This window comes from Herpailurus yagouaroundi, unplaced genomic scaffold (genome assembly GCF_014898765.1).
Source record: "Herpailurus yagouaroundi ecotype Mexico unplaced genomic scaffold, PumYag 77, whole genome shotgun sequence".
Lineage (NCBI taxonomy): Eukaryota > Metazoa > Chordata > Mammalia > Carnivora > Felidae > Herpailurus > Herpailurus yagouaroundi.
The window spans coordinates 38,480,400-38,495,159 of record NW_024412388.1 but is presented as its reverse complement, the minus strand read 5'-3'; the positions used below and the strand labels follow the sequence as shown (position 1 = coordinate 38,495,159).

At 36.1% G+C, this 14,760-nt stretch overlaps 1 protein-coding gene across 3 annotated transcripts in view; it reads left to right on the top strand.

The window, feature by feature from the left end:
- Positions 1-14,760, top strand: part of SPATA6 (spermatogenesis associated 6) — a 152,002-nt gene that overhangs the window by 3,489 nt on the left and 133,753 nt on the right. The gene's annotated exons all lie outside the window — the stretch shown is intronic.

Here is a 14,760-nt window from a genome sequence, read left to right as displayed (position 1 = left end):
TTGTAAATTTTGTGTCTGGCTTCTTTTGCTCAGCATATTTTTGAGATTCATCCATGTGACTGTGTGTATCAGTAGTTTGTTCCTTTATATTGAGGAGTTGTATTCTATTGTATGTGTATACTGCAACATTTTTTAGCCATTCTTTTTACTGATGATTATTTGGATTGTTACCAGGTGGTGGTTGTCATGGATAAATCTATGAACATTCATTCTTGTAAAAATCTTTCTGTGCACATTACCTTTGGAAGAGCCTATACTCAGATATTGAATATCCCATGTTGTGTTATTGTCTGAATTGTTTCCTTTTGTGGTGACATTTAATTTGTTCCCAGATCCTATAAACTGGAAATTAGATGTTTTATCTTTCCTTGTCTTTTGAAAGTGTGAAACTACATTCTCCTCTTCCCCCACCCCCTCCACAAGTGTTTTTTTTTGCTGCAGTCTTGTATTAGTAGCAACCTCATGTTTAATACGGTGGTAATATGAGAGCAAGAACATAGTAAACATGAAAGGTTTTGGTGTATAACACATCTTTTGTTGCTCCACAGAGCCGTATGACTAGAGAGAAAATATATTGCTGGAAAGAAAGTGTGACTTTTCTCAGTGAATTTTTGGAGAATGGTATAATAGGCCAAGTAACTTGTTTTTAAAGAACAGCAAAATAATTATATTTCCCAACAGTTACGTTTTTAATAGTTGAAACATCCTTTCTATGATATAGGAAGTATTTGTGCTGCTGCTTCTGTCTACCTTCTTTTTGTTATTTAGTAGTTCAATTTTCATGAGATTATTTGGGAGAAGGGAAGAAATTGGAGAGTGAAAAATAAAGCCCAATGCCTGGGCAGTGAAACCAGCCAGTTTGCTTTACGTGAATAGTGTCAGTTTGGGGTTAGTTTATATATTATATATAATATATATGTTATATCTATATCTATATTATATTATATATTATATATATATATATTTCTTCTCTGTATTCTCTTCACCTCTTTACCGCACTCAAATTATAGAGAACATTGGGGCAAACAGATTTGGGTCCTTCCTTCTCAATCGCTACTTATCTAAACATTTGTGATCCTCATCTAAGTTTCTGTGGAGTGGTGTCTCACAATTGTGCTACAGTTGGGGGAAATTTCCCTGGAATATAGACTTTTAAAAACTTTAAGTAAGAAATACTTCAAACTTACAGGAAAAATAAAACTGAATACTATGATTCCACCCTCTCCACACCCTGATTTAACAAATGCTACATTTTACATGTTTGCTGCAGATTTCATTTTTAAGAAATAAAATGTTACAGATATAGTTAAGGCCCCCTTTGTATATCTTTCTGACTCCTGTTTTTCTCCTTCCCTTCCTAAAGGTAACGTAATCAATATCCTGAAGTTGGAGCGTATTCTTTTGATTCTGGTTTTGTACTTTTACTATATATTTGTGTATGTCTATGTGCTACTTATACTATTGTTTTGTTTTAAAACTTTACACAAATGGTATTTTACTATGTATCCTGCATACCTGTTTTTTCCAGTTCAGTTTTTAAAATTTGTCAGTGTTGATTCTTTCAGATCAAGTTCATTTCCTTAATTGCTATATAATACTGTTTATTTTTATGATGGTGATTAATTTTTCTTCCTTTATTAATAGACTTTTTAAAATTTTATTATTGGGTGCCTGGGTGGCTCAGTTGGTAAAGCGTCTGACTTCGGCTCAGGTGATGATCTTGTAGTTCATGGGTTCAAGCCCCCCATTGGGCTCTGTGTTGACAGCTTGGAGCCTGGAGCCTGCTTTGGATTCTGTGTCTCCCTCTCTCTCTCTCTGTCCCTCCCCATTTCACATTCTGTCTGTCTGTCTCTCTCTCTCAAAAATAAGTAAACATTAAACCATTTTTAAGTAAATAAATGAATAAATAACTTTTATTATTAATTAGTTAATTTAATGTTTATTCATTTTTGATAATTTCAGCAATAGAATTTAGTGATTCATCACTTACATATAACACCCAGTGCTCATCACAACAAGTGCCCTCCTTAATTTAGCCCCCTCACCCATTTACCCCTTCCCCACACCCAACAACCACCCCCCCCAGCAACCCTCAGTTTGTTCTCTGTATTTAAGAGTCTTTTATTGTCTCCCCTCTATTTTTTTTAAATTTTATTATTTTTGCTTCCCTTCCTTATGTTCATCTGGTTTGTATCTAAATTCCACATATGAGTGAAATCATATGATAATTTGTCTTTCTCTGACTGACTCTGACTTACTTAGCTTAGCATAATACATGCTAGTGCTAGTTCCAGCCATGTAGTTGCAAATGGCAAGATTTCATTCTTTTTGATCACTGAATAATATTCCTGTGTGTGTGTGTGTGTGTGTGTGTGTGTGTGTGTGATATCACATTTTCTTTATCCATTCATCAGTCGATGGACATTTGGGCTCTTTCCATACTTTGGCTATTGTCGATAATGCTGCTGTAAACATTGGGGTGCATGTGCCCCTTTGAAACCATATCCTTTGGATAAATACCTAGTAGTGCAATTGCTGGGTTATAGGATAATTCTATTTTTAATTTTTTGAGGAACCTCCATACTGTTTTCCAGAGTAACTGCACCAATTTGCATTCCTACCAGCAGTGCAAAAGGGTTCCTCTTTCTCAGCATCCTTGCCAACATCTGTTGTTGCCTGAGGTGTTAATTTTAGCCATTGTGAAAGGTGTGAGGTGGTATCTCATTGTGGTTTTGATTTGTATTTCCCTGGTGTTGAGTGATGTTGAGCATCTTTTCATGTGTCTGTTAGCCACCTGGATGTCTTTTGTGGAAAAGTGTCTATTCATGTCTTTTGCCCATTCCTTCATTGGATTATTTGTTTTTTGGGTGTTGAGTTTGATAAGTTCTTTATAGATTTTGGATACTAACCCTTTATCTGATGTGTCATTTGCAAAGATCTTTTCCCATTCTGTTGGTTGCCTTTTAGTTTTGCTGATTGTTTCCTTCACTGTGCAGAAGCTTTTTATCTTGATGAGATCCCAATAGTTCATTTTTGCTTTTGTTTCCCTGGCCTCTGGAGACATGTCAAGTAAGAAGTTGCTGCGGCTGAGGTCAGAGAGATTGTTGCCTGTTTTCTCCGCTAGGATTTTGATGACTTCCTGTCTTACATTTAGGTCTTTTATACATTTTGAGTTTATTTTTGTGTATGGTGTAAGAAAGTGGTCCAGGTTCATTCTTCTGTGTGTCGCCATCCAGTTTTCCCAACATCATTTGTGAAGAGACTGTCTTTTTTCCATCTATTATTATTTAAAATTTTTTTTAATGTTTATTTATTTTTGAAGGAGAGACAGAGTGTGAGTGGGGGAGGGGCAGAGAGGAAGAGGGAGACACAGAATCCTTAGCAGGCTCCAGACTCCGAGCTGTCAGCACAGAACCCGATGCAGGGCTCGAACTCACAAACCACGAGATCATGACCTGAGTGGAAGTTGGACGCCCAACCAACTGAGCCACCCAAGCGCCCCTCCGTCTATTATTGATAGACTTTTAAATGCCAGTGAAATTTGTTGGGCTACCTTTGTTTGCCTTAGCAGTTGGGGGGTCCTGTTGGTGTTCATTGTCTAGTATTCTGCATGACTTGAATGTCCTATTGAATATGTAGATGAAAACCTGTATATAATTATTGGAAGTTAAGAATCTAACTTTGTTTTATGTGTAAACACAAAATCTTTTTTCTTTTTTTTTTGAAAGGTGGTAAAATACAGTGAATTTTCCAGGAATACAATTGTAGTGTAAATTGAGGAGAGTATACTTTGTTTTGTTTGGAACTCTGTGAAGAGTTTACTTTTTTTGGAAAATCATGGCACCAATGGCAGCACTGCTTGTGTTTGAGTTGCCAACATGGGCGCCTATCATTCTGCTTTTGAAACTATCTGTATTATGTAGACTCAGTGTATAGGTGTAAATATTATATTTTCTAGCTTAGTCCTGCCTGAGCATTGACATGTAGAAATAGATATTTTATTATAAATTATTTTTCTATACATATAGTTTTTTTTTTTCAGTTAGGGCATTGGTTTATTTTTTTAGTCACACGTATAGGTAAATTGCACACTGTTGCACAGGGGGGTTTTGAATCTTTAAAAATTTTTTTCTTAATGTTTATTTATTTTTGACTGAGAGAGAGACAGAGCATGAGCAGAGGAGGGGCAGAGAGAGAAGGAGACACAGAATCTGAAGCAGGCTCCAGGCTCCGAGCTGTCAGCACAGAGCCAGACATGGGGCTTGAACTCACGAACTGTGAGATCATGACCTGAGCCGAAGTCAGACGCCCAACTGACTGAGCTCCCCAGACGCCCCAGGAGGGTTTTGAATCTTATAGATACAGGCCCAGTGCTCTAGGCACTAGATTTAGAAATGGAACTATGGGGGCTCAGGAAATTGTGTTAGTTTCATAGGGTGCTATAACACATGTCCACAAACTTGGTGTCTTAAGACAAGTTTGTCTTCACATTGCTCACATTTCTGGAGGGCAGAAGTCCAAAATAAAATTATCAGCAGGGCCCAGTACTCCTTCAGAAGGATCTGGAAGTGGAGGTGGGGTTGGGGGAAGGTTGTTCTTCCAGTTTCTGATGGCTCTAGGCATTTCTTGGATTACAATTGTATAACTCCAACCTCCAATCCCAGCGTTTTCATTTTCTGTGAATAGCCAGTTTATATCCTTTGCCCTTAGCAATCTCAGAGGTTTTTTTTCTTTTTTTTTCCATCTTGTTGAATATATCTTGGATAGTAGCCCTTTGGTTATATGTAATGTAAATTTCAAAGATCTTCTAGTTGAACTTTTTTACTTTGTTTTTCCTGTCTTTAGCAGATAGCTTTTTCTTTTCTTTTCTCTTTTCTTTTCTTTTCTTTCTTTCTTTGTCACTGGTAAACAAAGAATGCTATTGATTCTTTTAAGTTAACTGTTTGTGGAACTCTATGTTCAGCAAGTGCACAAATCCTATGTGTGTAATTACCACCTGGATCAATAATTAGAATATCATTAGCACCCCAGATTGTGCCCTTGTGCTCCATCCCTCTCAGCCATTCCTCCTGTCACCTCCTCTCCCAAAGGTAACCACTATCATGACGTCTATCACAATATATAGTAAACTCTTGGTTTGCGAGCATAATTTGTTCTGGAAACATGCTTGTAATCCAAAGCACTTGTATATCAAAGCGAATTTCCCCATAAGAAATAATGGAAACTTAGATGATTCGTTCCACAACCCAAAAATATTCATATAGAAATGATTACAATGCTGTAATGTAATACAAAATAATAAAGAAAATACAAAATATAAAGAAAAATAAAGAAATTAACGGGCAGTTACCTTTGAAAACCTTCATGGCTGGTGTGAGGGAGACGAGAGAGGAGGGTCATTCTGTAAGATGACTTTCACTATCACTAATGGAGTCACTGCTATCTGTTGGCTTAATGAAATCTTTTCCTGCCATTGTATATGGGGGGCCATTGTATATGCTTGTATGAATGTTAACTACAGTACAGCATTAATAAACTCTTGTCATATACCATATTTAATGAAACTGGCAATAAGGCAGCAGAGGAAAGGGTCTATATCTGTAAGCAGCCTGACCTAGAATGAAGCAAAGCATTCCTCACCTTACTCTTGTATGGAAAAGCAAAGGACCGTCCATAGGTGCTTTGAAGTGACAAATAATACACTAGTGCCAGTTGTGGGCACCTTCCAGTGTTCTGAAAAATCACTGATTTCTGCCCAACACTGCAGCCTGAGACTGAGCATTTGAGCATGGGAGACGGTCACCCATAATCCTGTAATGAGAGAGACTGAGAGACAGAGAGAGAGAGATGAACCGTTGGCCCAGTTGTGATCATGTGACATTCAACATCATGTACTACTTGTATTGTAAATACAAACATGGCTCATTTGTCAACTTAGAATTTATTATAAATGTTTGCTCATCTTGAAGAACACTTGTAGAGCAAGTTACTCTTAATCCAAGGTTTTACTGTAATTTGAATGTTTGAAATCTTTCTCTCTCTCCACGGTATGAACTTTTTCAGTGGACATTACTCACACATACTTTGTTAAATTTATACCTAAGTACTACATACTTAAGGTTTTAATGTTATTGTAAATGCTGTTTTTTTAATTTATTTTTAATTTTTTAAATATACTTTATTATCAAATTGTAAATGCTGTTTTAAAAAATTTCATTTTGTAAGTGTTGCTGGTACAGAGAAATAATGTTGATTTTTGCATATTGAACTTCTATCCTGTGACATCAGATTCCTTCCTTATTTCTAGTAGTTTATTTGTAGATTGTAGACTATAGTTAGGTGGTCTACAAATACTGTTTCACTTTTTACTTTTCAATCCGTGTACCTTTTATTTCTTTTCTTTTTTTAATTTTTATTTTTTAATTATTATTATTTTTTTAACACTTATTCATCTTTGAGAGACAGAGAGAGAGAGACAGAGCATGAGCAAGGAAGGGGTAGAGAGAGGGAGACACAGAATCCGAAGCAGGCTCCGGGCTCTGAGCTGTCAGCACAGAGCCTGGTGTGGGGCTCGAACTCATGAACTGCGAGATCATGACCTGAGCCGAAGTCAGACGCTCAACCAACTGAGCCACCCAGCTGCTCCTTATTTCTTTTATTTTAAGATTTCTTTTTCTTGTCTTTTTGCAGTAGCCAGGACCTATTTATTGTACACTGTTGAATAGAAGTGTTGAGCATGGACATACTAACCTTATTGCTGATATTGGGGAAGCATTCAGTTTTTCAACATTGTGTGTGGCATCAAATTCAGGCTTTTTCATATTCTTTATCAATTGAAGAAATTTCCTTCAGTTCTTAGTTTGCTAGAGCTTTCATCATAAATGGGGCTTAATTGTGTCAAATGCTTTTTCTGCAGAAGAAGAACTGAAGGAAATTTCAAGATTAAAGCTATAATACCCTTTTTAGAAGTGATTTAATTATATCTAACACATTTTTATATGTTTGTCTTTTCATTTTCATGCAGTTCAAAGTATTTTTTAATTTGTCTTATAATTTCTTCTCTGACTCATAGAAGTGATTTAGGAATATATTGTTTGATTTCCAAATATTCAGATTTTTTCCAGATATTTTTCCTCTTATTTATTTCCAGTTTAATGGGATTACAGAAAATAATCTGCATGATTTCATTTTATGTTTATTGAGATTTATATGGCTCATAATATCCTCTTTCTCGATGAATGCTTTCATGTGCACTTGGAAGAAAATGTCTATCCTTCTGCTGTTGGCTGGAATATTAAGTAAACGTCACTAGGTCAAATTACTTGAATGTTATTCACATTTTCTATACCTTTAATGATCTTTTTTTTAACTAAAAAATTTTTTTTGACGTTTTATTTTATTTTTTGAGAGACAGAGATAGAGCACTAGCAGGGGAGGGGCAGAGAGAGAGGGAGACGAAGCAGGCTCCAGGCTCTGAGCTGTCAGTACAGAGCGTGATGCGAGGCTTGTACTTATGAATGCAAGATCATGACCTGAGCCGAAGTCGGATGCTCAACCGACTGAGCTGGTTAGGCACCCCTAATGATCTTTCCAAAAACTTTTTAAAATGTTTATTTTTGAGAGATAGCATGATTGGGGAGTGGGGTGTGGAGGGAGAGAGAGAGACCAGGTATCCAAAAGAGAGTCTGTGCTGTCATCCCAGAGCCCCATGTGGGGCTCAGACTCTTCAGGTGATGACCTGAGCTGATGTCAAACACTTAACTGCCTGAACCACCCAGCCGCCCCTTTAATGATTTTTTTGACTGCTTATTTTATCAGTTACTGAGAGTAAGGTATTGAAATTCAGTTATATAGTGTACTTTTTACTTCCTTTACTTTAATACTGTATTATTAATTGCTTACACATTTAATTTTGTTATATCTTCTTGATAAATCAAATTTTTTAATCAGTATGTAATGTTTCACTTTAACCTTGGTAATCTTTTTCTGAAGTCTGTTTTATGTCACATTAAGGCTGTTACTGGGGCGCCTGGATGGCTCATTCAGTGAAGCATCACAATCTCATGGTTTGTGAGTTCAAGCCCTGCCTGGGGCTCTGTGCCTGTAGCACAGGGATTGTTTGGGATTCTGTCTCCCTTTCTCTCTGCCCCTCCCTCACTTGCTCTCTATATCTGTCCCAAAATCAATAAAATTTTTTAAAAAAGACTATCACTCCAGCTTTATTATGACTAGTGAATGCATGGTATACCTTTTTATATCATTTCGCTTTTATCATGAATCTTTAAATTAAAAAAAATTAAGATATAATCCACATATATAAAATGCACCCATTTAAAGTATAAAATCACAGATGCCTGGATGACTCAGTCGGTTGAATATCCGACTCTTGATTTTGGCTCAGGTCACGATCCCAGAGTTGTGGGATTGAGCCCCATGCCCATAGAGCTCTACACTCAGTGTGGAGACTTCTTAAGATTCTCTCTCTGTATCCCTCTGCCCTTCTTCCCCACTTGTGCTCACCCTCTTTCTCAAATAAAAAGTAAAAAAATAAAGTGTAAATTCAGTGAATTTTAACATATTCACAAGGTTGTAAAACAGTCACCACTAATTGCAGAGCATTTTCAGCACCCTATAAAGAAATCCCATACTTGTGAGCTGTCATTCCTCATTCTCCCTCTTCCTTGAGGCCCTGGATACCACTAGTTGATTTTCTGACATTTATATAAATGGAATCAATCATACAATATGTGGCCTTTTGTGTCTGGCTTCTTAGCGTGTTTGTAAGGTTCATTCATGTAGCATCTGTCAGTGCTTTATTTTTATGGTCAGATAATATTCCGTTGTATGGGTATACTACATTTTGCTAACCCATTCTTAAGTTGATGGACATTTGGATTGTATCTCTTTTGTGGCTATTGTGCATCTATGTGGCTATTGTGAATAATGCTGCTATACTCTTGTATGTATTTTGGGGTTGCCATATGTTTTCAGCACTCTTGGATGTATACCCAGGAATTGCTGAATCTTATACTAACTCTGTTTAGTTTTTTTCATAAACTGCTGAACTTTTTTCCACAGTGGCTGTGCCTTCAATACATTTCCGTCAGCAAAGTGTGAGGGTTCCAATTTTTTTGTCGTGCTCCCCAACACTTGTGTTTGTCTTACATTTTTGATTGTAGTCATCATAGCAGATATGAAGAGGTATCTCATTATGGTTTTGATTTATATTTCCATAATGGCTAATGAAGTTGAACATTTTTCATGAGTTTGTTGGCCATTTGTTTATCTTCTTTGGAGAGATGGCTGTCTTTTTGCTTCATGTATTTTGGAGCTCTGTTAAGTGTATGTATGTCTGTAATTTTATGTCTTCTTGAAATATATGTCATATGTATTTTTAATTGTTATGTCATTATAAAATGTCCTTTTGTTTCTAGAATCGATTTTTGTTTTAATGCCTATTTTGTCTGATATTAGCATAACCACTGCTGCTCTTCTCTGATTGCTGCTTAATTTTTTCCATTCTTTTACTATCAACTCATTTGTTTCTTTGAATCTAAAGTGTGACTCCTGTAGGGGCACCTACAAGAGTGCCCTTGGGTAGCTCAGTTGCTTGAGTGTCTGACTCTTGATTTCAGCTCAGATCATGACTCAGGGTCGTGGGATTGAACCCCATGTTGGGCTGTGCACTGAGCTTGGAGCCTGCTTATGATTTTCTTTCTCCCTCTCTGTCTGCACCTCCCCTGTTCATTCTCTCTCCCTCTCTCTCTCTCAAGTAAAATTAAAAATAAAATATTTAAAGTGTGTCTCTTAACGTTTCTTTATTTTTGAGACAGAGAGAGACAGAGCATGAATGGGGGAGGGTCAGAGAGAGAGGGAGACACAGAATCCGAAACAGGCTCCAGGCTCTGAGCAGTCAGCACAGAGCCCGATGCGGGGCTCGAACTCATGGACCGCGAGATCGTGACCTGAGCTGAAGTCGGACGCTTAACCGACTGAGCCACCCAGGCACCCCTAAAGTGTGTCTCTTATAGACAATGTATAGTTGGATTATAGTTTTTATCCATTTTACCAGGTTCTCCCTTTGACTGGAGTAGTTGGTCAATTTACCTTTAATTTACCTAATCACAGATAAGGTAGGATTTGCCTCTTTCATTTTACTGTTTGTTTTCTGCATGTCTTATGTCTTTGTTTGTTTCTATGTTTCTGCCTTGATGTCTTTTGAGTTAACTGTTTTCTAGTGTACCATTTTAATTCCTTTGTTTCTATTACTATATTTTTTTAGTTATTAGTGATGATTGTTTTGGGGCTCACAATTAACATCTCCATTTATTATAGCAATCTAGTATGGATTGATACCAACTTAATTTCAATGGTACACAAAATTTTTGTTTCTGTTGAGTTCCATTCTTGTCTTCTTCATGACTTTATTGTCATACAGTTTATATCTTTATACATACAAGCCTCACCAACGTAGCTTAATATTTGCTGCCTTACGTAATTTTATCTAATTTTATTTTTTAAAATATTTATTTATTTTGAGAGAGGATGCATGTAAGTGGCAGAGAGAAAGGGAGAGAGAGAACCCCATGGAGGCTCTGCACTGTCAACACAGAACCCAACGTGGGGCTTGATCTCAAGAACTGTGAGGTCATGACCTGAGCTGAAATCAAGAGTCAGATGCTTAACCAACTGAGCCATCAAGGCACCCCTATGTAATTTTATTTTAAATAAGGATGGAGAAATAAGACAAAAAATTTTTGTACTGTTATTATATTTATATATGCAGTTCCTTTCCTGATGCTCTATTTTTTCATGTGGATTTGAGTTACTGTCTAGTGTCCTTTCATTTCCAATGAAGGATTCTCTTTAGTATATTTTGTAGGGAAGTTCTGCTAATGATGAATTATCTGTGTTTATCCAAGGATGTCTTAATTTTCCTTTTTTTTGAAGGGAAATTTTTCTCAATATTGATTCTTATTTCAAGAAAGCCTTCTTTCAGCATTTTTGAATAAGTCATCCCACTTCCTTCTGGCTTCATGTTTCTGATACAAAAGCACCTGTTAATCCTATTGAGGATTTTTGGTACCTACTGAATCACTTCTCTTGTGTTGCATTTAAGGTTCTCTTCATCTTTGTCTTTTGAAAGTTTGATTATGATGTATGTGGTTTGGAGTTCTTTGAGCTTGTTGGATGTAGATTGCTTTTCTTTAAATTATGGAAGTTTTTGTCCATTATTTCAAATATTTCTGGCCCTTTCTCCTTTCATTCTGCGGATCCTATTATATCTATGTGTTGTACTTGATGGTATCCCACAGGTCTCTGAGATTCTGTTCATTTTTATTTTTTCTTTCTGTTCCTCAGGCTGAAGAATCTCAATTGCCATATTTTCAGGTTCACTTATTCTTACTTCTGCTAGCTTCTCTAGTGATTTTTTCCATGTCATGTCATATACTTTCAACTCTAGAATTTCTATTTGGTTCTTTCAAAAAATAATTTCTATTTATTTGTTATTCTTTCTTTGATGAGACATCATTGCTATGTTGCCATACTTGCCTTTAGATTTTTAGACAAGGTTTCCTTTAGCTCTTTGTACATATTTATAATAGATTTAAAGTGTTTGTTTAGTAAGCCCAACTTCTGGGCTTCCTCAAAGACAGTTTCTATTGATTACCTTTTCCTGTGTGTATGGTTTATACTCTTGTTTCTTTGCATGTGATATTTTTTATTGAAAATTGAACATTTTGAGTAATATAATAAGGAACTCTGTAAATCAGACTCCCTATTTCTCAGGGTTTGTTGTTTGCTGTTGTTTGCTGTTGCTTTTTGTTTGTTTAGTTACTTTACTGAGTTAAAGTCTGTATTCTTTGTCACGTGTGGCCACCAAAGTCTCTGGTTAGCTTCATGGCTTGCTAATGATGGTATTAAGGATATATATATCCTTAAATGTCTTGAACCAGTAAGTCTCCCAGTCTTTGCTGAGGATCTCTGTGTGCTTGTTGGGGCATGCTTTCAATGTACCGCAGGCACTTTACAACTCTGTCTTAGCCTTCATTTCCAACTATCTCAAAGCCTCAAGGTCATCCAGAAGTAAGAGATTAGGGTTTCATCAGGTCATTTCTGCAAATGTGCACAGCCCTGCACATGTGCATGATCTTCTGAATTGCAAAGAATATATTATAGCTTGTCAAAAACAGCCTCCCCCCATACACCCATACACATGATTTTCCAGCTTTGCCTTTTAAATATTTTGATCAGCTTGTGGTGTGCCTCAATTGGGATCACTGCCTCAGGCATCTGTGGTGTTAAACAATTGCTGCTGATTGTTTTTGACAGTTGCCTTAGGGAGAAAGGCTGTTTGAGTAAACTCTAATTCAGGTCAAGTAGAGAATTCCTGTGAATGAGGGTTTCCGGGATACTCTGAGACAGAGCAAATAATGGCAATTCCCTGGAGATGGGACTTTTGGGTAGCACAGAACCTGTTCTCCTCCAGTGTCTGTGGGGTTGCTAGTTTTTATGACTACTCTAATTGTAAGGATTTTGGTTTTCAAGGTTACAGAAGACCTGAGTAGAGGGGGTTGGGAGTAGAATATGTTAACACACCACAATATCACTATTTTAACCAAAATTCATCTATTTGGTTAGTTGACCAAATGCTCTTCATATTTTTGCAAATCTCTGGTTAATTTCTAGAGCTGTAAAAAAGTTGATTTTGACAGTTTTTCATAGTGTTCTCTTTGCTTTTATAGAGGGACTGAATTTTGGAGATATTTGCTCCACCATTCTGAAAGCACTTTTTCTATGTGTGTCTTTAACGTGGTTGGTTTTTTTTTTTTTGTTTTTTTTTTTTTTTTTTTTTTTTTGCAGACAGCATATTGTGTCTTGCTTTTTTTATCCAATCTGACAATTTCTGCCATTTAATTAGAATGCTTAGAATATTTGCATTCGTATAATTATCCATATGGGTGTTTTAAGTCAACTTCTTTGCTTTTTATTTTCTATTTGTTTTATCTGATTTTCTTTACCCCCAACCCCCTCTATTGCTTTCTTTTTGGGAAGCTACTGGGTGTTCTTTAAAGCATGGCAGAATTTGTAGAATTGTGGATGAGAAAAAGCCATGCCTTCTTGCATATATTACACATTGGAAAGAGAGTCCGTAGTTTCCAGTAGGACAGTTAGAGCCGGTGCACTACTCAGTAGAAATATAATATGAACCACAAATTTAAGCCAAAGGTGCAATTTAAAAATTTTTACAGCTATATTAAAAAAGTTAAAAGGAGTAGATAAATTAATTTTAACAATAATTTTATTTAAATCAATGTTTTCAAAGTGTTAGTTATTAATGAGATATTTTATGCTGTTTTTATAATGAGTTTTCAAAATCTTTCTGAACAAATCTTCAAAATCTTGTATTTTATACTCATTGTCCATCTCAGTTTGGTCCAGCCACAACTGTAGACATAAGTGGCTAGCAGCTACCATATTGGATAACATGGATTTAGAGGGATTATAACAGGTTTGATTTTAATGAGGCAGAGTAGGAAATGAAGGTGATGGACAACATTATATTTGCTGAGGACCTTGATTTTAATAGATTTTAATAATCAGTAGGGAATATATCAGAACGGAAATTGGAAAATAGAATAAGAGGGAGATGGAGTATAAATATCTGGCATGGAAAATAATCTTAACTGCTACATACAAAGAGACCTGAAGTCTTGGTCATTTATTCAATGCAGTAATTTGTGTTGAGATGACGGATGTAGTGATTTTCAGCCTAACAATAACTATAGCTGGTATTGGTTGAATGCTCTGTTAGGCACTTTTCTAAGCACTTTTGAAAGTATTGTATTGATTGATTTTCTGTGTCACTTTAAGTAAGTAAATCACCTATACTTTCTTGGGGCTCTGTGGTTATTGTACGTAAAAAATCTGAAGCTATTTGATAATCTTGGAGCTTCTTAATACTGAAAGTCTGTGTTTTGGATACATTGATGAGAAAATAAAATTTCTATCCTCAGGGAATTTATAATTAAATAAAAGAGGTGAGTTGTACCTACTTAATTAAAATGCAGGGAGATAATAATTAGGCCTTAAGAGAACTACAAAATGCTATGAGAATCTAAAACGTATTTATTTGAATATGGTAAATTCATAATAAATGTTTGAATTAGATTGAATTGAATAATGGTAGCTGGTGAGTCCAGAGTTTTGTGTAGGAGATGCAGCTGATGTAAGCCTTGGAAGGTGGTGAGTATAAATGAGGCAGAGATGGAATGGAGTAGTAAGGAGTAGTAATCCAGATAATGGAAGAATGTAAGGTAGGACAGTAATGTGTGTGTTTAGAGAACAATAAAAATATACTTTGATTGTATTATTGGGGGATGTTGAGTAATGTTACTATGTGGGTGGGTTGGATTCAAATCTTAGAGAGCCTTTAATATTTCTTTAAGGGTGTGGTTGATCACTGACAGTGAAATATGACTGGGACTGGGGAATCTGTGCTGTGGACTTTTTAGAAACACCATATTTTGTGCCTATACTTTGTGTCAATCATGAGGATAATGAAGTGCAATTTCATGTTTAAAAAATGTATCATTGGACTAGAAATTTATAATTCACTAGCTTTGAAAGTCCGTCATATTGCGTTTGATGAGGGTGTATATGGGCTGCTATTTAGGGTTATACAGGTCATATTTGTGGTTTTTATTGCTATTATTTTTGTCCTCTAGGATAGTGCTTTGTTTCTGCTGAGTCTTAATC